Source organism: Camelus bactrianus, chromosome 1 (genome assembly GCF_048773025.1).
Source record: "Camelus bactrianus isolate YW-2024 breed Bactrian camel chromosome 1, ASM4877302v1, whole genome shotgun sequence".
Taxonomy (NCBI): Eukaryota; Metazoa; Chordata; class Mammalia; order Artiodactyla; family Camelidae; genus Camelus; species Camelus bactrianus.
Genome location: NC_133539.1, coordinates 22,781,804 through 22,806,038, shown reverse-complemented (window position 1 = coordinate 22,806,038; position 24,235 = coordinate 22,781,804). Strand labels below are relative to the sequence as shown.

At 37.2% G+C, this 24,235-nt stretch overlaps 1 long non-coding RNA gene across 1 annotated transcript in view; it reads left to right on the top strand.

The window, feature by feature from the left end:
- The window catches only part of LOC141577205 (uncharacterized), a 35,213-nt gene extending 11,223 nt beyond the window's left edge, over nucleotides 1-23,990 (top strand). Inside the window, exons 2-3 of the long non-coding RNA XR_012505954.1 lie at nucleotides 15,867-15,945; nucleotides 21,314-23,990. This is a non-coding gene — a long non-coding RNA (uncharacterized LOC141577205). The remainder of the gene's footprint in view (nucleotides 1-15,866; nucleotides 15,946-21,313) is intronic.
- The last annotated feature ends 245 nt before the right edge of the window (nucleotides 23,991-24,235 follow it).

Sequence of the window (24,235 nt, the reverse complement as noted above, 5' to 3'; positions counted from 1 at the left end):
CGAGTGGAGCTTTACTGGCTGACCCACGACAGCCATTCTTAGTAATGCTTCCTCCATTGTCAACACTTCGAACAGAAACCACAGTATGGATCTTGCCAGTGAGAGATTGGGAAAATGCACCACATCAATGACTCACACTCCCCCACCCCCGCCACTCCTTCCCTCCCCTCCAAGAGTGCATCAGAGCCTATTACCAAGATACTGTAAGAGAAGTTTCGGGCAAATTAAGAGTCCCCTCCCTGCCTCATTGTTACCTTATTCAATAGCATCCTGGCATTTTGCAAGAAAGCCTTTGATGATAAGATCTGATGCAGCATTCCAACTCCAGAAAGTATGTTAGGGAATCTTAAATAGAAGTCATTACTCTTAAGTGCTCAGTATATTCAGGATTTCCTTTGACTATTCCACTGTCTCCAAGCCCAGCAGGTAACAAACTGGAATTGTATGCTAATTTTAAAACGTTAAGAGAAGAGGAAAGACAATTTTTCTCCCTATAGCACCTTTGTGCTTCCAAAGAAAATGCAAATTTCTGGTTCTTAAGTCACTGCTATTTCTACCGCATCACGTGTCCCAGTACCACAATGTTGATGTTTCTCCACACTGTAACAGACATTGGAAATTTGCCATGTGCTTTGCTCATTTCGTTCATTGAACTGTGAGCTCTACATGCACTGTTTAATATACAATGATCAAAACTCCCACACTGTTTCAGGGCTACAGCTCTTCTCGTGCGTGGAGTTTGCAGATACATGAATATCTGGAATCTATGTATCTGCATTCCACCCCCATTCTTTTCTACTCTCGTTCAAGAAAGAAAGCTGACTCCAAAAGTCCATTCTGCAGAGGCAAAAATGAGGTCCCCTATTGTACTGGGACATCTTTACTAAACAATTTCTGGTCATTCCCACTGACACTATTCTCTTTTTTCACTCCGCTCCAGCCAGCATACCATTCTCAGAAAAGTATTTCTAAAACTTTACTTTCACTGCTTAATCACTTGATGAAGAACCTGCCGTGGACTCTCATTTCCCACCATATCACGTTCACATCCAACAGCCTGACTTCGGCTCTCTGCATAAATAATGTAGCCACAACATTTATCCTGCTCTTCTAGAACACAGAGCAGTCTTTTGAAAAGAAAACTCTTTCCCTGCTTCCTCCCTCTGTTGGTTATATTTATTCCAGTTCTGTGATTGCTGCCACCCCTCAACCTGGATGCTTTTTTTGGGTGGTTGTTCTTGAACTGTTTAAACAGAACTATTATTAATGACTCAGCTTTTCCCTGAAACTTCTCTGGCTATTCCCGGAAACAGGACAGAGCAGCCCTCTCTCTAATGTTACAGGTTCACTTAGAGTGAGTAACACAGCCGGCCACCTCATTCTTGGCTAAAGCTGCCGTGACTGTTAGCTTTCTTTTCCTGTATTTATGGTATCTCTTCATGGGACCATGTCTAGCTAACAGTTATGCTGTTGTTTTTGTGACTACCTCTGGCTGTGTAATTAGGAGGACCTCTGTATGCATTTTATTTTAGCAAAGATATGACTTATTGGAGAAGAAAAGTAGGGAGAAATTAATCTCTCTTTCTTTTGCTCTCTCCTTCTGTTTCTCTGAATGAACTGTACAAATTTTGGATCAGGTGAACAAGAGATACGCATGTAATTTCAGACTAGTTACTGACCAGTGACTAAAACCCTCTAAGTCTCAGTTTCCTCCTGTAAATAACAAGGAAAACATCTAACGCATGCTTTATGTAAGGAGTAATAACATAATCATATAAGTGAGGCCATTAGCACTATTTCTGGCATTTAGTAGGCACTTAATAGATGGTATTTTTTTCTAATTTAGGAGAGAGAATTAGTGATTGAAAGAATAAACCTTAAGAAACACAAATCAGGCTTTAAATTCTAGCTTTGTCAGTTATCGATTTGCTAGGATCTCAGCCTCTGCATTTCTTATTTTTCTCCTGTCCAACATTTGGATAGAACTTTCTGCAAAACACTGGGGTGACTAATTGGGTAATAAAGATGTGACTGATGTGTCAACAAGCATGATGTGTGTGCACTGTGATCACTGAATAAAGCTGAAAGAGAAAGTGGGAGAAGATATAACCTTCTCGTGTCCCTGGAGGGAACACTCAGACAGCCTTCTCTGCCTTTCCTCTCATTACTGAGTAAAAGGTGATATGACTATTACTTGCAATGGAAACACAGGCTCAATTTTCAGTCACCAGAATGTTCACTCTGATATAACAGTGAAAACTCCAAATCTGATTTAACATGCAACTGAAACCCTCAACCAGCTGGCACCTGTTTTAGGCTGGCACTTACAGTGGTGCAAGGGCTCTGGTGCCTTCTCCCTTCCAGTTCACCATCTCTCCCAGGCCCCAGCTTCATTTTGGGATCAAAGCTGGAATGAGAGAGAAGAAGTAACACCTGGGCGGCTCGATGCTTTCTGGTCTGTCAGATAGTTCAAGGTGGCAGCTCTTAGCGGAAGGCTGTGCAGATGCTCACAGCTGACCTCTGTCCTCATGGTTGCTCTAGGGGGCTTTCTGAATGTTCTCTTTGGCCAATCTCTCTCATGGTTCCCTTGGTCTCAACAAATACATTTCTATTTCAGGGCTTAGGCTCCCAAATTAGCTACTACTCACCAGCTGAACATCCTCTCCCTGGGGTCTTCTCGTGCCTCCAGAAGCCACAAGATAGGCCTTGGAAGACCTAAGATGATTCTACACCAAGGCTCTCTTCCACGTGGCCCACAGCCAGATCTCATGCATCATCCCTTGTTCCAGAAAACTAGATCACTTCCTTTTGATCCCCTATTTCATCTTTCCCTTAACTTATAAATTTCCAGGTATGAGTTGGATCTAAGCCATAGTCTGTTGTAATTTTCTCAGGCAAGAGAAAGGTCCTTATCCTCCTAACCACGAACAGGAGGGGGAACTCATAGTGGGGGAATTGCTCTCTTTGAAGAGGTATCTGCACACATCTTCTCTCTCAAATCCTTAATTTAGACCATTGATCTGGCTGAAGGGTCCGAGGCATACGGAACAACTTCTCGTGACCACTTCCAGCGCAAGCTTTCATGTGGGTGGGCAGGCTGCTCGGGCTCACGTTGGTGTCCTGACACCGACGCTGGGGTCTGTCCTGCATTTCTCAGTCAAAACTAAGAAGGAAGGAACACCAAGGAGGAATCCTGTTATTTATCAGTCACAAAGCATAGAGCGGTGCCTGGCACCAACACTACATACATAATTTTCTGGGCCAGTGCAAAATTAAATTCAGGTCCTATTGTTCACAAATTATCAAGAATTTCAAGACGATACAATGCTAGCAGAGCATTAAACTGCCCATCTAAGTGCAGGGCCCTGTGTGACAGTGCAAGTTACATGAAGTCAGCCCTAGAAAACAGATAGTAGAAGGAGTCATTGTTGTTTGTCCTTTGGCTCATATCCCACATAATCCCATTCTGCTCGGATGTGCCTGAATGGTTCTAGCAGCACTGAGACCTTACTAATAATCCATCACATTCGTGCACGGTTCAGAACCGATTTCGTGCTGAAACAAAAACCAGTCAATTTAGATCAGAACAGACTTTCCCCAAACTAACTGGCTACTTCCCTGATAAGGAAATGAGGGGGGCTCATTAATATCCTTTGCAACTTACTTTTTCTGATTCCATTCTGAGAGCAAAGATGTGTGAAGTGCTTAGGAGGAACTACCACCTCTACCAGTAGCCTCTTTTTTGTTTTAGCTTCAAAAAAACAGTAACAGAGCAACGAGGCAAAAACAGAGAGTCCTATAATCAGAAATACTGAGGACGAAAGTACACTGTGCTATCCATCAAAGGACCTAATGCGTGTCATTATTTCCATTAAAGCATTTTGTGTTGGGAGAAAATAAGACATTTCTTGGAAGGGGGTGGTTTGCCTTTCTAATTCAATGGCACAGAATCTAGCATCCCCGAGGTAAGGTTCAGCAGGAGCTCACAGAGCCAGTGCTGAGATGCAGACACTGCAGGTCTCATCCATCTCCCTGACACATGCAGGGACTCATTGTGCGGCTGCCAGACACAGTCGGCTGGGACAAGAACGTTACAGAATACAGAAAAGGAAGCCATGCCGTTGGGCTCGTTACTGCTCTTCTCTGTGAATGGCTCCATAAAGCAGCTCTGGGAGCATTATTCTGAGATGAAGAAACAGAGCTTCAGTCCACGGCCATCAGAACCCGTACAAGCAGTCACGGAGTTAAGTAAGCGACGCTCAGGGAAGGCAGAAACTGGAGGTGTTCGCAGTGAGGAGGGGACTGCATTTCCAGAGCAATATGTTTGATGCAGACGCTGAGTCAGATCAGCTGCCTCTGAGATTGATGATATTCCAGCCTCTCCCATTCCCTGAATTCCAAACCAAAATAACCAAGGGTGCCTGATAGGAAAGACCTCATTCAGTCATTACTGGAAAATGTAATTCAAACAGCAGAGAGAGAGAGAGAGTGTGTGTGTGTGTGTGTGTGTGTGTGTGTGTGTGGAGGGGGGCAGAGTACACAGTGAGAAACCTCAGTTACAGTTCATGTCTGGGGCTCCCTCACTAACTGAAAAATAAAACAAGGAGGAAAATATAAGAAGTTGCCTGGAACAGGCAGACCCTACAAGGACACAGGGCTTTGCATCGATAAACACAGCAGAAAGGGACAGTGTGTGGTCATTTGAGGTTCTACGGCATGAAGCTGGTTTAGGCTATTCTCAAATGAGGAACATGGAGGGAGGGAGGGGAGCAAGGTCACACCTGTGCCTTTTCATAGCTCCCTGCCGTACACGCGGGTTGCAGGGTTTACTGCTGGGCTTTGGGATACGTGATTCGACCTGCGGCCTCTAAATCTGCATAATATTGATTCTTCATAAAGGGATCTCACACTATGTAAGGATCCACACCTCCCCCTGCCCACCCCCCACCTTTTATTTTAAGCAGGACTTGTTTCGGGAAAGAGGGCAGTTAGTGCAAAATCTATCAGAAGGCGTCTCAACCTGTCGTCCGGTCTCCAGCCAGGAACTCTCTGGAATGAGGCCATGCAACTCTTCTTATTTGTTAGGCCCTGGCCTATTTTTCCAGGCTGTTGTATAAGACAAATCCACCGCCTCATTTCTCATAGCCTCTCTACAAAGGAAAAAAAGCAGACAGATCTTCCCAAACTCAGACAGAATATTGTGCACAGCCAAGTGGGCTGAAAAAAGCACGCTGCCAAATTGGCCAGCACAGCTCCACGTACAGCTCTCTTTCCAGAGTTTCAGCAACAACAACAAAGATGCTGACCCCATGCCACCCCACCCCCACCCCAGTACATGAAAGAGAGCTCAGATGCTCCTGTTCGGATAGAATCGGGACTCTGCAAAGCAAGCAGAGATGTTGCCATCAAGACCCAATGCTCTTCAGAAGTATCAGAGCAAGGTCTGGTAACCAACGTTTTTGAAAAATAAAATCTGAAGCATAAAAACTTCGTGTCAGAGAGATGAACACTGAAACGGCCTACATCATCACCAAGTACAGGACAAGGCATTTGCATACACAGAAGGGTCCTAGGTTAAGTTCTGCTGCTAAAACTTTATCACCATTCCTAACAAGCATGCTCTGGGCATTAAGATCCTACTGAAGAATTAGTAATAGCCTGCTTTACGAGTTGAGTAAGTTTCAGGCACTGTGACACACTCTTTGCATGGTGTATTTTATCTAATTCTCACCATAACCCAGAAATTATTCCAACTTTATGGATGAGAATACTGAAGTTCAGAGACATTCAGATACTCGCCCCAGCTAATAGTAGCGGAGTCAACACTCTCTGTGAGGATGGGCCAATGCAAATGCCTCCCATTGTGAAACCACTCCCCACACACATCAGCTGCCCTTAAAGTGAACAGCTATGGGCTTTTCATCCTCTCTAGTTCCATCCGTGTTTACGGTGTGCAGAGTAATGAACTTGCACAACAGGTGGTATTTTTGCCCTCAGAGAATTAAAATTCCCCCAAAGTATCTTCTTTATATGAACTTAATTTTGAGGGAAACATATCTTTGAGATGATCAATAACTAATGAAGAATGGAGACAGATATTTCCTGACCCACCTCAGGGGTCGATCTCTCTTTCTTTCTATCTGTCTCTGTCTGTCTGTCTGTCTGTCTGTCTCATTCACTATCTGATCACAGCATCCCTTATGTCCGTGCTGCACAATGTGAAAACCAGCTCCCATCTGCCTTCTTTTCTCATAGACCAACAGTGAGGCATTCAGACTGCAGGAACCACGTTCCCAGTGTCTGCAGGGCCTCTGGTGGTGGCCAGGAGACTGGAAACTCTTCAGCCTCAAAACACTCCATCAAGCCATTCAGCCAGTGGCATTTCACATAATGCTACATGATTAAAGACCATGAAGGTTAAACATTCTAACCAGACACATATGTCTCGCAATGGTCTTTTGAAAACCCTCATTCTGAGGAACCATCTGGACATTCCAGGTGATCTCCATGCCTACTGAAGGGGGTCCACTCCATCATACATAATAGTTTGTGTAATCCAGCAGAGAGTGTATTTGATGGCCCCTTTTGTTTTAGCTTCTTTAAGAAGAGAGCCAAAGACTGACTTCACTTTCATCAAAAAGAATATTGTCACACACAAATGAGAAAGCCCTGGCTCTTAAAGAGTATTAGAATTTAGGACTTGTTCCTGAGCAGTGTAAGGATGCAGATCCTAATTGAGACTCAGAAGACTAAGAGAGATGACTCAGAGAAAGGATGCTGAAAGGACACAGGGATACGTCTCGGCTGGACCCAAGGAATACCCTCAAACAGCAAGAGCAGTGCAGGATTTGAAAAGATCCCTTGGCTCTCAGAGAGTGAGATAGTCATAAAACCTGAGAGTCATACAAAATCTCAGTGGTTGTCTTGACAGTACACTCTTTATACCAAAGAGGAAAAGGTCAGAAGTCCGAGAGATTGAAGGAAGGATGGACCTCATTCAGACTTTTGGACTTCAGATTCAAAGGACACACCATTTTCCTCAAAAACAAATTGGATATGTTCAGAGACTGGATTAAAATCTGTTTGGAATGTTGCAGTGATGATTCAATATTCAGACAGGCAAAAATGGGTCACATGTTATTTTCAATTCCAGATGTCTATGATATTGTAGCTATTGTACCTGGAATAAGTGATATAATCTTTGTAGGTGACAATATACTGGGTAACCTTTTTAAGATCCCTCCTCCATCCTAAGGTTATATACAGACAGAAGCATCATCTGTGATTACAGAAAAAAACTGGGGATATATCCAACAAAAATTTTATATATATATATAGTGTATGTGTAGTATTGTATTGTACATATATATGTGTATATATATTGTATGTATATATTGTATAATGTATAGGTACAATGTTACCCAGGTCATTTTATTAAATATCTAAATAAGTATTGTGCTGATATACAGTGCACCCCACATCTCTTTCAGGAAATAATTTTAACACATATTTCTTACTCTATAGTATAAGACATTCCAAAGAATGTTTTAATTTGATGGGAAACAGATTTGTGAGATGCAAAATGGAATTTTATAAAATTTCTCCAAATTATAATGCTTTGCAGATAGACCACAGCATTCATCAATTTAATCTTTGGGTGGAACTTTCAAAACAAATTCCAGAGGCTGCTGCCATTTTGTAATATGCAATTTTGCTGAGCCATGAATATAAAGGTCAGTATGCAAAAAAGAGTCACTTAAGCAGATAAATGAGATTGTTCAACACACACTTTTGCTGGGGTTCAGCTGAATTCAGCCAAGAGTTCTTGAACTTCTTTGACACTGACATTATCAACTAAGCAGGATTTCTCATTAAGTGTCTGAAGGATCACTTAAACATTTCTGTAATGTTTTATTCCATTTTATGCGGACAGTTACATGCCATATTAGCAGTCATGAATTTGAGGTTTCTTGAACAAATACAAACAGTCTTTGTGGAAGTCCAGGATCTGATATTAATTTTGTAATAAAAGACAAAAGAATTTAGAATCAAAGAATATAATCCTGTCAGAGTTTTGGTATCTTATATAAAGATACATACTGCGTTTTTCACTCTCCTTAAAAAGTTATTCATATGAGTATTTGTACATAAATTTTGAACATACAGCAAAATTTTGCCAATACTTCTAATATTTACTGGAGTCAAATATCCTGACACTAGAATGCTGACTAAACCTAATATGTAATGTTGTCAATTTCTACTTAAATTTCTTTTTCTCCACTATTCTATGTCTTCTAGATTTTACCTATTTTTTTTTTCATTAACTGAGCACAAATCTCTCCCTTAGATTAAGTTGTCACTGGATATTGCATTCTCTATATTTTTTAAAAGTTTGGTTTTCCTAGTGCAGATCAGATTTAATTACACTTAAAAGAGGAGATACCCTAATCCTTTCTAGATGTGCTGTGTCAAGCATAGGGCGAAGGCCCAGAGTCATAGACTTGGACCCTGAAATGCCTGATCCAGCTGCTCTGCACCTCATTCCTGGTTCTCCTTCTCAAGTGCTACTGGTTGCCAATATCACCAGCATCTCCATTTATACTCTTATCTCTTTATTTGAACTTCCTTCCCTGCATCTATTTCATTATGCAGTGTCCAGAACAAGTGTGGGCTACATCCAGTTAAAAAAAATAAACCCCATATCTTTGCCCCTTCCATTCCCTCTAGCTGAAAAATAGGACCTGGACCCAAATGTATTTGATATTCTGGAACTGATTCCAAGCCCAATGGAAACTTCAGCGTGTCTGTAGTCACCGAAGAAGTTTACTCTGTAAGTGACAAATACAGAAGCTATGACAGTTCATTCTATAATTCCATGATTTTAAGGAAGAAAGAGTCATCATTATTTACTGGCTGTAATGACACAATTTGTGCCAGACAGCAAGATGCTTTTGTGCATTTGACTCTGCTTGTTTCTTCTATTATGACTTTCTTTTGGTATATTAGAGTGAGGATCAAATTGCTTGTAGTTTTTGCCCCCTTTATGTCTAGCATCTGGCGACGTTGTATCCGAATAGAGCTGGACCCTGCTGGTTATTTAACTAGTGAGCCAAAGGATGTCGATCACATAGAATTGCCCCCATTTGGTTTCTTTGTTTTTAAAGTAAAAGGATGATTTAAAATAAAACTTTCAGTTTTTGATATTTCAAATAGTTACTATGTAGAATAGGACACGAAATGGTTAACTTAATTGAAATGTCTAAGCCTAACACTGCTAGACCTTTCAAGAGGGGATGGCTGATGCAGATACACAGTTAAGGGTTTAATAACACGTATTATCTCCCTCAACGTTGCTACACTTAACATAAACAATGGCTCGAAAGCCATCAGCCAAACCGAAAGTGAAATGGTTTAGAAAGTGCTGAATGCTTCTATTATGCGTTATTTTAGCTGGGGTAATGAATATTGTATGATCTCTTAAAGTCGAGGTAGTTTTGTACTATTTTGGTGTCTATTATTCTTAGAGAATCCTTAAGTAATGCAATGGAGCTAAACTTAAATGCTATTTTCCTGTTTAGGTCATTATTCTTCCTTTTTTCCCAGCACATTGGATTATATAAAATCCTGCAGAGGCACTTTAAAGATACAATAGAAGCAATGCTAACTTTAAAGTGAATCTTTCCTGGGAAGAACCCATTTTCAGTCACGATTTCTAATTACAGTAGAGGTGACTCAAAAATTGCCAAACATTTGATACCTCAAAAAGGCACCATAAATTAGCATCATTTTACAGATGAGGAAATTTAGGTATCATAAGATTAGGTGACTGGCCCAGAAATAAATATACATATTTATATACAAAATTTTTTTATATATATATATATATATATACACACACACACACACACACACACACACACACACACACAACTAAATATATATATATACATGACTAAAATATACACACATGTATAAAGGGAAAAAGAACTAAACAGTAATTATCTATCGTGTTCTAGGAATTGAGGTAAATAGGTAAATGTTTCATAAATGATCTCATTGACCCTCCTTACCTTGATATATTTTCCATGCACTAAACCCTTACAAAATTTCAAGCTACTATTACCAAATCAGTTCTGCCATAAAGACCGCTTCCCATCTGTCCCTCATATCGTCAGCCATCTTCCCTACTAACCAGAAAAGGCATGGAAGCAGCAGTCACTTTGACTTCTTTCCATGAATCACTTGGGAGATGAAAACCTTTCTGAAGCCACTGAGCTAGTAAGGAATTCCACTTGTATTTCTCTCCATCTCTGTCCCCACTCTTCCCCTAGGTCTCCTTTTGTCACTGCCACATCTATCAACAGCTGCTCAAACAACGCCCACTTCAGTTTATTGTTTATTTAACTCCCTTAACATCTCCCTATGATAACCACGTTAATTCAGAAGGTTCATCTTTGAGGACGGTGGATTAGTTAGGGTCCAGATAGCCACCTTCTTCCTACAGCAGCTAATTCATCATCTTGCTACACATGATCAGACCCTTTCCCATCTGATCACTGTGTGTGGCCACCGGAGGCGATCATTCTTTCTTGACTTCATTTTCTATGTTTTCTGGAACTAGTTTGCATATTTACTTTTCCCAATATCCATCCCTACTTACTTACACAGATGCAGATAAGACTGTATCTATATTTCATAGATGGATATGAATGTAATTTTATGAGAACACCTTTGTACTTCAATGTTCCCAATTATTTTGAAATTAATGAGATATGTACACGTTTCACTTTGGTCATTTTCTTCCTTATATTACAACAACATTTTATATGCTTAGTGTTAACCAGAGCACCATGTGAGTTTAACTATCAAAGCTTTTGAACATTTATTTATTTCCTTTTGACCAAAATCAAACTTTTGATATTTAACTTGTTACCATTAGATCTTCACTATGTTTGGAAATCTAGTTTAGGCTGGTTTCTTTTCCTGTTTTTAGCAGATAATTGTTAAAAACAAACAAACAAAAAGTCTGTCCCTTTCAGGGACGTACTATTCAACAGATCAACATCTTGGTGCTAAATTGGTAGGTGAGTAATCCTAGAAGCAGTGTGCTTTATGTGATGACAGTTTTTAAAGTCACAGACTGCTGTTTCTCTGTGTCATTTGCTTTCTTTTTCCTAATGGATTTAAAAATTCATTCTCATCATCTTTTTGATCTCCGTGATTTTCTTTTTCTATCCCCCGTGCTACTTATTGTCACTCTTAGCCATGTGTTTAAATGACAGTGTTCCCCAAAGATCTAGAAACTTTAATTTTTTGTTATAAGATTAGATTTTATTTGAATAAACCATAAAGGAGCTTTTATGGTTCATTAGTCATCCTCCTCCCCTATCTCTGTTTCTTATCCCATTCTAGCTTTGGGGAAAAGTGGTACGCTAACAAGGATTATAATTAGATAACACTACATGGGTAGAGTATGCTATTACTGAATGATGCTTGCATATTATTTCTTCTTGACTGGTGACTAAAGCAACATAGAGGGATTCCTAGGTAAAGGACCAGAAGAATCCGCTAGCTATCATTATTTTAGCAGAAACAAGCTCCCTGAAAAAGCACTTCCAGCCACTTCCCATCACAAAGTAGCACAATGAATATAAAGAAACTTACTCCTGTAAATCAAGTCCCTTATTTTTTTTATGTTTTGCTTTTCCCATTGTTGTCATTGTTGTTGTTAATATTGTTTTATCCCAGCAACTTCCACTACTAAATTCTGATCCTTTAGAAAGCTTGAATATATGCACACAGATATTCAATACCTCTGTTTTGAATAATCTTATAACTAAAGGTGACATGCAACAAGTTTAGTACTAAGAATAATTAAGAAGAGATATATAACAGACAATTGGAAACATCCACCCTGAAGATCACATGCAACAATGTTTTATACATTCTATAAAAAGTTTACAATATTACAATTTTAAGTACCAATATACAGAAGATCCAGCACAGTTGAGCTATAACTTATTCAAATTACAGTGTCATAGTTCCATTACATTTTGTTAGCCCTTTCATATCACTCCAAATAATCCTCACACATTTAACAAGGTCTCAGATTTGTTTTTCCAAATAAAATACATTTCATCCAGGAAATTCAGAAAGTTGCAGTTAGCTTAGTTTGATTACAAACATCTGTCACTGGCATGCACTAGGTACTACTTATCTATGTCTCCAATTTAACACTCCATGATAGCTGAAATTGCCCCACTAAGCAATCAGATAAAACTGAATTATCTTGAAACATTTTTCAAGTTTGGGTTTTAAATTTTAGTGTAAGTTAGCCAACTGTACTTTTTTTTTTTTTTTTAATAACTTGACAATTTAAGCTTAGCAAAAGTTCTGTTTGGGGAAATGTTACCATTTAAGGAAACTCCCATTCCAATGTTAGCTATTAAATTTTTACTAAGGTGTTGTCAGTTCCAGTTCAGTAAAATACCTTCATTTAAAATAAAAGTTTATATAACTTAAAGTCAAAGTTGGTAATGTAAAACATGTTGCTCAGAATTTGTTTTATTCCTGTAATATAATATTCACAGTCACCCTGAGAAATGTGTTCTTTGATCCCCACTAAAGAGGTAAAGAAAGTGAGGCTTAGAGAAGTTAAGTAACAGGCCCCAAGGCAACGCCAGCTGCTATGGGGTTTACCCAGGATTTTATTTCAGGCTATTATGACTCCAAAGACATTAGTCCAGGTTAAATGCAATTCACATCTCTGCCTTCTTCTAGGCATTTCTGTTTTTGAGAGAACTGGTCAACCATGCAAAACCTCTCCTATGTACTGTCAGCTATAGAGATTTCTCTCTTCTAAAATATATCAAGGGCAGAGATTATTTTGGGGTTTTTTGTTGTTGTTGTTGTTGTTGTTGTTGCTCCCATAGCTTCAAAGCCTAGGCTTTACACAGTGGGAAAGAGACTTGTTTTGCTACCTGACCAAAATGCCTTAAGCAACTAATACTAGTTTTTCTAAGCAGACACAGAGTGAGTTAAAAGCTATCTAACCATTGTAAATGAATTTCCATAGAGCAGCAATTCCAGGCCTGCCTACTTGTACTCTACTGTTTTTATTTTTTAGCAACTACAACTAACTTAGACTTAAACCAAGTATGCTCTTTTTCTTTCTCCTAGTTCATGAGTGGAGGTAAAATATTACCAGAAACTAAAAGAAGAAGGAAGTTAGCTGCCTTCCTATTGAAAATGGGATGTAGCTGACTCATTTGGAAGCTCACTAGGTGGTTTTTTTTGTTGTTTGTTTTTTGGGTTTTTTAAATCATATAAATTAGATAAGTGACTGTTTTTGCTATAGGTGCTAACCTGGTGCTTTTCAGATCCTTCTGTTGGAAGGCAATCAGGGATCTACAATTATAGGGTGCCCCATGGCTCTTTTACGAGGGACATTTGGACAGAAAACCTGCTAGCACTTGCTGTCGGTGGGAATCACCACAGACCTTTCAGTTGTGGTTTCTAACTGTGGATACCTCAGCAGGCTGCCAGCTATTTGGCTCCTGGAAAATGTATAATAAGTTTTAATGTTTTCATTCTGCCATTGATAGATGGATAGATAGATAGATAGATAGATAGATAGATAGATAGATAGATAGAATTTATTATTTGGAAACCGCAAGAAAAAAAATGCATTTTATAACTGTCCAGATAAATAACATTTAAAACTTTATCCAAAAAAGTCAGACTCTTTCTTAGCCAATGGATTCTTTCAGCAGCTGGCTTTAGAGGGAACAGCGTAATGTTTAACCCATAATCATGCTATGAAATTTGCCAACTGCCCTGTCCCTTTGATCACTCCAAAAAGAAATATGTTCTTGTCTGTTTGAAAGAAAATCAGATACCTTGTACTTTGGTTATGCTATGCTTGGTCACCAGATTCATAGGGTGACATTGTTTAAAATGCAAAGAAATGGAGGGGGGAAAAAAAGAAAAGAAAAGCTGTTGGAAATTCAGGAAATAGCACCTGAAGTAGGGATAAAAAAAGAGGACCTTTTTATAGCATCTTTTTATGGATACTGTAAGACAAGGATTCACAATATACTTGTGACTCAAAGAAATTAGTTTGCCCTTAGAAATATGAAATGTTCAGCTCTTTTATGGCACAGAGAAGAAACTGACCTCAGTTGCTTAGAGAATAACTTTGATGATTATGAGAAAAAAAAATTAAACTTGTAAGGGACAATTTAGAAGGAAAGCTCTGTATATGCTTATATTTTCAGATACTGAAGTGAACAGTCTGTTTGGATAAGCATCAGAGAAAGGAGTCTTAAGAGCACCAGAACATCTTGTCAGTGGAGTACGATACACAGACTTGGATATTGTAAAGAATCTCTTTTATCTGAACTCTCACTTCCTGGCCTGGATAAAACTCCATGAAAAATGTCTGACCTGACTAGTTTTTCAACCTTTAACCCTTTGATATCCTCCAAGTGGAACTTAGCCCTTCATGGGAAAAATGTTTAAAAAATTCAAGTTTTAGAATAATTCATTTTTCTCACAAATTAAAAAAACACTTACTCATGTGATGAAGTTAGTTAAACTTTGGAAGCTGGAGCAAGTAGAAGCCCGTATAAGGGCCTAAAGCAGCATAAAGCAGTCTAGAAGTTAACTGCTAGACATTTAATATCTCTCTGGCTTTTAATTCTTTCCCTCCATCTTTCTTTGACCCTCATCAGAATAGACATTTTTACAAAGTGTCCACTCAAATGTGTATTTACAATACAGCTGACCCTTGAACAACACAAGTTTAAACTGTGTGGGTCCACTGTGTGGGTCCAGTCTTCCTTAATGCCTGCATGGAGTTCCATGGATGTAGAACCATGGATGCGAGGGCCAACTGTAAACTTATACATAAATGTTTGACTTCAGGGAGGGCTGGGGCCCCTAACCTCTGCCTTGTTCAAGGATAAGCTGTACAGTATATTGAGTTTGGAAACAAAGAGGAAACCTGGTAGTATGATTCACAAAAATGTAGTTAACTACACGAGTTATCAGTGCACTCCAGAATAAAAGTTAGAAAGTTTTTTTTTTCAGATGGGAAAAAATGGCAGAGCTAAATTATTATATCCTTGTATCATATTAGTAGGTTCTACTAAACATGTGTTGTAAATTTTAGGTGAATAATGACCTACTGTTATTACACAAGGATTAGAAGTTTCAAGACAATTCTGAGAAAAGCATATTTACTGTTAGGTACCTGTTAGCTATTGTTACTTAACAAATAACCCTGAAACTCAGCATCTTAAAACAACCATCATTTTATAATAGCTCATAATTTATGAGTCAAGAATTTAGTCTGAGCTCAGCTGGTTGGTTCTTCTGATACATATGGTGGTCACCCAGTGCCAGTCATCTGGCAGGTGGGCTTATCTGCAGAGTTCAAAACAGCCTCATACGCATGTCTGGTGCTACAGTTTGAGTCTTTAGGTCCCCCCACCAAATACACATGTTGAAATCCTAACCCCAATATAATGGCTTTTGGAGGTGAGGCATTTGGGAGGTGGTTCAGTTATGAGGATGGATCCCTCCTGAATGGATCCCTTCTCACAGTGTGGAGAGCAGATTTTAGGATGAAGGGAAGGAAGAGTAGATTCAAGAAGGTTACAGGCAACAAGGAGACAGCTTAAGAAGAAAAATCAACAAAAGTTGGTGATAGATTAAATATGAAGAATAAGTGAAAGGGACTGAAACTTAAGTGCTTGCTGTCCACCAATATCTACTGTCTCCTGTTTAATATTACTCATTTTAACTGAAAAACACTTAAGTGTACTAGGCACAGTCCTAAAGACTTCATATTTTTTTCTGTGAAGTAGATGAGATTATGCACATTGTCCACATGAGGAATCTGTCACAAAGAGAAGCAAAACACCTCGCCAAGATCACAGTTCGGTAAGTAATAGACCAGGGACTTGAACCCAGGCTGTCTGCCCTGTGAGTCTATAATCATAATCCCAAACCATATTAGCCCATTTGAATTTTAGGTTTATGGCCAGTCAGCTCAGGCTACATTCTCGGATTGCAACTCCCCTGCAGTTTGATGTGTTCTTGTGACTAAGCTCTGGTATCGCTACTGTTTGAGCACATGTTTTATTCCCCTGCCTTTCCTCTTTGCCCACCAAGAGATGGTCAGCATTTGAAATACTGCTTTGAACCCCACAATGGAAGTCATATACTGATGATAGCAAGGCTGCCCCAACAACTTATTTAATTAGACCACTTATTTAGAAACAATGTGAAAGAGAAATGTTATTTAACCTATGGTAAATTGGGCACAATTTGTTGAAGCAAGCCAACCTGTCTCCTTCTTACTATAAGGACTGTCACAGATGACTCCACACTTTCTGGAATGCAGAAATGGAGGTACAATAAGGCTAATCACTATAGGAAGAAACATGGTAGAAGAGCACGTTTGGAAGATGAAAAGATCATGTTATAATCATGTTGGTTACAAACATGTTAAATTTGAGATAATTTTAAAACATTCAAGTAGAGATGTTGAGTTGGTGACTATATATATGGATCTAGAGCTTTAAAAAAAAAAAGAGCTGAAGATAAACTATTTTATTGGTACAATTCTGAAGCCAGCTACACATCAAAGGAAATATATATATTTATACACACACACACACACACACACACACACACACTTTTCTGTAATAATTCATAATAATCTCAAGTGCTAAAAGATAGGCTTTTTATTTCCATTTTATTAACTTCCAAATTTATCTTAGAGCATACATTTTAAAATTATGAATGTTTAGCATAAATAATCCATTTAATCTCATATTTGTGAAGAAACTATTGTCTATAGCCTCTGAAAAGTTAGCATAGTATCTTGTATCAGAAAAATTACTTGTTTAGAGAGGTTAGATTATTGGTAATTGTCATAGTTGTCTACTGCTGCATAACAAATTATCCCCAAATCTAGCAGCTCCAAACAGCAAACATTTGTTATGTCACACTTTCTGTGGGTCAGAAATCTGGGCACAGTTCAGCTGGTGCCTCTAGTTTCACATCTCTCCTGAGGCTGCTTTCAAACTGTAGGTCAGAGCTACGTCCCAGAATTCAACTGGGGCTCACATGTCTGCTTCTGAGCTCTCTCAAGTGGTTATCAGAGAGCTTCCATATCTTGCAGCCTATTGAATTGAGGGCTTCAGTTCTTCACCATGCTACAGGGGCCTCTCCACAGGACTGCCAACAGCATGGCAGCTTGTTTCCCCCAGTGCAAGTAATATGAGAGACAGAGCAAGAGACACAGAGAGAGAGACTATTACAGATGGAAGTTACAGTCTTTTAAAAACCTAATCTTGAAAGTGCCATCCTATCACTTCTAAAATAGTCAAGATCACAAAAGCAGAGAATAGAATGGTGGTTACCAGGGGCTGGAAGGAGGGGGAAATGAGAGGGTACCAAGTTTCATTTATGCAAGATGAATAAGCCCTGGAGATCTAATGTACGACAATGTGACTACAGGTAACAATACCATATTATGTACTTGAAATTTGTTGAGAGAAGATCTTAAGTGTTCTCACCACCCAAAAGGTAAATATGTGAGGTGATAGATTTGTTAATTAGCTTGATTGTGACAATTATTTCACAATGTGTGTATATATATATATCAAATAGCAAGTTGTATACCTTAAATATATACAATTTTCATTTGTCAATGATACTTTAATAAAGATAAAAAAAGAGATAAGAATTTTTAAAAAGTCAATCAGTAAGCCCAGCCGACTCAAGGGGAGGGGATTACACAAATCTGTGAATAGTAGGAGGCAGGGATTATTGGGAGCCATTTTAAAGGCTGTCTGTACAGTAATCAAGGTACAGAAAACAAAACTGTGGTTACAAAGGAGAGAGGAAAGGAGAAAGGATAACTCAGGGGTTTAGGGTTAACATACAAACTACTATATATAAAATAGATAAGCAATAAATATAGCACAGGGAATTATATCCATTATCTTGTAATAACCTATAATGGAATGGAATGTATAAAAATAATAAATCACTATGCTGTATGCTTGAAACTAACACAATATTGTAAATCAACTAATTTCAATTAAAAAAAGAGTCCCTAATGATGTTAATGTAACTTTTATGAGGGTACATAAATTCTCCCAGTTATAAATTTTGGGGTTATAATCAATATTAAACTTCTATATAATATATAAACACACACACACGTTGTGGTTAGCACTCTGTAGGATACAGAGATAAATGTCATGGAACTTGAACTCATTAATAAGTTTCTTTTATAACATGTGGGTTATTTACTCCTCAACTGGAAACATATTATTTTGGGAATTCAGCTAAATGTACATGCATTCATATAATCCCATATGGCAAAATGGGGTATGATAAAATACAGTATTTTTTCATACATAGAAATAAGTCAAGCAATGCCTTTGTATTGGACACTGTAAATGTTATAGGAATAATAGATATTAATAATTATATTATATTTTAGAATTGATATTCTTAGCTTTCACCAATGAAACATTTTTATTCTTAAAAAATGAGAATTGAAATTTTTTTTAAATATGCAATGGTGTCATTAAAGAGAAAGAAAAATGCCATATGACATCATTTATATGAGGAATTGAAAAAACTGTAACAATAATAATGACACAAATGAACTAATTATTATTTTGATTTCTTAAATATGTGTAAGCATATTTGACTGTCCTTTATGATTGGATTACCACATTCTATTGATTCTTATTATGTAGTTGGCTTTATCCCTTTGATAACTATGTAAGTTCAAAAAGCTAAAGATCTAATCTGTTCTTAGAAACAATGATTAGTACATATATGTAAACTAAAAAAAATGCAGTATACTCTATATGTGTATTTACATGCAGTATAATGTGTATGTGCAGTCAAACTGTAATAATTCTACCTAATAAAACTGAAAAAGGAAAAAAAATTAAAAATTAAAAATTAATTAAAAAAAAATAAGGCAGCCCAAAACTCCACTAAAGTAATTTTGGCACCTCAGGAAAAAAAATTGTAATGGTGAAGAATGTAAAATGCTTTTACATCATATTTGTTAAAATAAAATTCAAAAGGAGGGTTATGATAAACCTCTACAAAGCTTCTTAAAAATTCATTGCAGATATGATCCCATTTTTTAAGTATTAAGATTAATAAAAAGTAATTAAATTAAGATAATTAACATAAAATATAGTGTTCATGCTCAGTAGGGTTACTTTAAACTGGATTATAATTGAAAACTGACATCTTTTTACCCAGCACACTAACCAAAGGCTTTTATTTCATCTTGAGAAGATTACATATCAGTATAAATCCAGAGATTAGAAAAACTCTTTGTAATTACATAAATTGCCTGTCTAATATCATATCAATTTAAATGTTACATAAAGATAGAGCAAGAAAACTGAAAAGTTAAAATAAATAATCACTTAACTGCTGGAGAAAAGTTCGTAGTGTTCCTCTATCAGAAAAATATCAAAGATTTTTCAATTCCTTATTGATCAGCTCATTTCCATAGTGTGAAACTTTATAAGCTATTGAACTAGGTGAAAAAGAACAGATACATTTGAAAGTTGTAAATAAATATTGTGCTAATTCTCAGATCCAGATAAAAATGTAAAACATTTGCTATATTATTGCTTCATTTGGCACATCAAATTAAACTTATATGGTAAGTTCTCATAGTGCATAGGAATTATCCCTGTATATAAGCACTATTGTTGTCTAAATTTGTAGTATATCAATGGTCATATTTAAAATTATTGCTTTACAATTTAAACAAAAATCAATTAAGAAATATTTGGGTAGATAAAGCATTGACTGGTTAGGTAGAGATAATTCACTAGGCAAAAGATTCTCCGGTCAGTAGAGAATTTCTCATACTTTGAGTAAGAAGAGCATCAGTTGGATACAAAATATCCACTAGTCACTCAACTATTAGATTCTAACAAACATTGGTTAAGCACTTCTTATGTGACAGATATTGTAGTAAGCACTCTGGAATACAGGGATAAATAAAAAGATAAGGACAAAGATAATATTCGAAGTGATCCAAGAAGCACACCACAGATAATGTCAGGAATCTAACTTCAAGTACTATATAATATAATATGAAAGTTATTAATTTCCTAATTTGAAACTTACGTGATTTTTTTGGAGCTCAGATAAGAAACTACTGAGAATCTTCCCAAATGAGTCCACACATAAGTTCCTTTTCTTTTCCTAGAAATCATGCAAAAACCATTTGTATTCAGATAAAAGGAGAGAAGAGAGGGCTTAAAAAAAATAATTTCCCAGAAGGGAAATTTTAGCACAAAGCAGTCTATAGATAATTGTCAGAGGAGAAAATTTGGATTTTAACAGTACAGAAAATTCCTGCAAATAGTTTGTCCAGGAAAACTCCAACTTATTCAGTGATGTGATCTACATCTTTGAGGGGACATTATTCAACCTTGTGTAGAACAGCACCTACACAAGGACAACAGACAAAATGAAGCACGAGACGTAATGGTTTACACTGCAGAATAAACCTACTGTCACAGTGCCTATGAAAAATCTGAACAACTATTTCAGCATGGATTGAAAATTACGACCTTATGAAACAAGAGACTCTAAAACAATAGACTAGACACACAAATAAAGAACTCAGGTAAGAGATGTCAAGAAAATGTGTGAGCTGAAACATGAACTGCCTTATCTTAGAAAAGAAGTAGAAAAAGTAATTGCAGAAACAAAGGAAAAAATGAAAGCTACAATGAAGATTGGCCACTTAAAAAAGAAGGTAATAAATAAGGCAAAGAGTAAAAGAGAAAAATGAAAGATAAAGACTAAATTAATTTAAAACATTAGCTCTTTAAATTAGGTAAAAGTGAAATACCCTTGATATATGCATAATTGGAGTCTCTGATGAGGAAGGCAAAAACAAAAAAAACCCAGAAAAATGTATTTGAAGATATAATTTTTAAAGATTCATGAAAGATCACAAAAGGACAAATACTGTATCATTTCACTTTCGTGATGTGTCTAAAATAGTCAGATTCAGAGACAGAAAGTAAGATGATGGATGGTGGTTGCCAAAGGTGGCGGGGAGGAGGGAATGGGGAGTTTTTGTTTAATGGGTATGGAATTTCATTTTGGGAAGATGAAAAAAATTCTGGAGATGGAGGGTGGTGATGGTTGCACAACAATGTAAGTGTACTTAATGCCACTGTATACTTAAAAATGGTAAAATGGTAAAATTTATGTTACATATATTTTACTACAGTGAAAAAAATCATGAAAGAGGACTTATCTTTTCATAACAAAAAGGAACATCTTCTGTTGTAAAGGAATTGACCTAGAATGGGCCAAGACAGTCCATTAAAAACATTGGAAACTGAAGATGGAGAGAGAGGCAACAGTCTCACAACACATGTAAAGGGAAAACCAGATCAAGCTAGTCTCAGATTTCTCCACAGAACCTTGCAATACCAGAAGTGAGTGGAGCGATATCTAAACAATACTTAAGGAGAGAAACCATGGACCATGGATTTTACATTCAGCCAGCTGTACTCAAGTATAAAAATTACAGGTAATTATTTAAATATGCAAACATGGAATTTTATTCCCATTATTGGGTACATTTAAACTTTTTTAACTTACAGTAAGGGACAGTTTTACCAAATATTTTGCAACTGTGCAACATAGGATGTTAGGTTGAATAATGTCCCCTCAAAGCTGTCCACATTCTAATCCCAGGACCTGAGGATATTAACCTTGGATAACAAAATGGTCTTTGCAGATGTAATTAAATTAGGGATCTCGAGATGAGATTATCCTGGGTCATCTAGGTGTGTCCAAAACAAGCACAAGGGTCCTTATAAAATGGAGGCAGGAGGATGAGAGTCAGAGAAGGTGGTGTGATTTGAAGATACTATTCTGCTGGCTTTGAAAATGGAGAAAGAAGTAATGAGCCCAGGAGTGAAGACAGACTCTAGAAGCTGGAAAAGGCAAGGAAACAGATTCTTCCAAAGAACTGCCCTTAGGAAGCAGTCCTATCAAAATCTTGACTTTAGTGAGACTGATTTTGGATTTCTGACCTCCAGAACTGTAAGGTAATAAATTTGGGTTGCTTAAGTCATTAAGTGTGTGGTAATTTGTTACAACAGCAATAGAAAATTCACACACATGGGTTATTAATTTCCCAAATTTATATCATTATTTTCTCACTAATTTTCCAACCTCCTGTAATAAATGTGACACAAACACTCATAGGGGAATGGAGAAAATGAATTGGCTGCACAGTAAGTTTTGCTGATTGTCTCATTTAAGATACCTTTAACTGAAAGCTAAATATACTGGTTGAATTTGGCAAGTCAAGTGATGTAAGTTTATGCATATTTAACTGTACGAAGGTAAAAAGTAAGAAAAATAATAAAACCTTGGAAGAGAGAGAGGAGGGAAGAGAGAGAAAAAAGTACCAATTTTCTTATTATAGAAAACAAATCAACACTGTCTAAATCAATTTTAAAAAAAAGAGAGATTTTAGGATTATAAGTATAGCAATGGGGAAAAACCACCAAATATTTCTAAACATTAAATGCATGTGTACATGCACACAGACAAACACACACACTCTTAATAAACCAAAATCAAAGCCACACAGTACAAAAAAACATTAGCCATAAAAACAGAAAAATAACAAGATAATATGAAAATTAAAAAGATGGACAAGAGTACACTAAGCAAATGCAAAACAAAAGAAACAGGCATAATTTTATTACCAACTAAAGTAGAACTCAGGGTGAAAGCATAAAGTGGTACAAAAAGGGGAACTTGATAATTATATAAGGTACAGTTTCACATGAAGATGGAATCGTTATGAACATCCATGTACCAAATAGCATAACACCATTATTCAGAAGGCAGAAATCATAGAATATTCAAGCAGAAGTGTACTAAACTCACCAGCAGTTAGACACACAGTTACTCAATTTAACTTAATCCAGAAAATATATACTGAGCTCCCATCAAGCACTGGGAATACAGCAGTTAAAGACATAAACCAAGACTCCTCCCTCTGTGCATCTCGTGTCCTACTGTAGAGAGACAAAAAGTAAGTGAAAAAAGTAAAACGTACCACATGGTAGAACATGATCGATTCTACAGAGAAATTAGAGTTCTGGGGTGTGAGTTTCAATTTTATTAGAATGGCCGAGGAAAACCTCAATGAAAGGGTGCTTTTGAGAATGTTTTGAAAGAGGTAACCTGGATAAAGGAAGGTGGAGAGAGCGGCTGATGGGAAATAGATAAAAGAGGCAGGGAGTAAAAACCACACTTTTCACTCTACATCTCCTGTACATTTTGAACATTGTAGTTTACAGTACTTTTCAAAAAAATTTAAAATATACTGTTTAGGGAACCAGGACAATTTGGGGAAACAAACTGAACATAAGACAGACTATTTGGGTTTTGGTTCAGGTTCAGTTGTTAACTTGCTTGCGACTGTGGATGAGCCACTTAATCTCCTGGGCTTAGTTTCTGGATCTGTAAAAATGGTGGAGCTGGATTAAGCAAACTTCAGATTCCTTCCTCCTTTAATATTCTGTAGGTCTGTGATTTAATACAGTGTTCACCAAACTGTGGCCTAGGAAAATAGTTTTGGAGTCTAGCCGTTATTCAACCTTTTTATCAGCACTCAGTTCTCTGCTTCCTTGCAACACACAAATAATGAACAACTGTTTTTCTAACACTAAAATCACATAAATCAAATCACATAAAGAATAACTATTAGAAAACTCATGAAACAGCACTTTTTTCAAAGGAATTCAAAACTAAACGACGATAGAAAAACTGCACCCCCCTCAAAATAATACCAGACTATCCCTTCTGGCCTCATCATCATCATAATAAAATCATGAATATATTTTAATATATATTTAATATAAATCTGCAAAAATTACCTTTTTCTTCTCTTGTAGATTGCCATAGCTTTGGGGTAAGCCCGAGGAAATTTTCTGTTCATCTTAAGATTAAGCTCAATTAAAACTGTGGGTGAGATATTCCTTTCTCTATGTCATTTGGCAGTTCATGATGTGATATGATTTACGTTAGTCTTACAGTAATGTGCCTAGATTCTAACTCCTGTCTCTGAATTTTATGGAATTAACTCCATAGAGTAAGATCTTATGTAAGTAAGATTTTATTT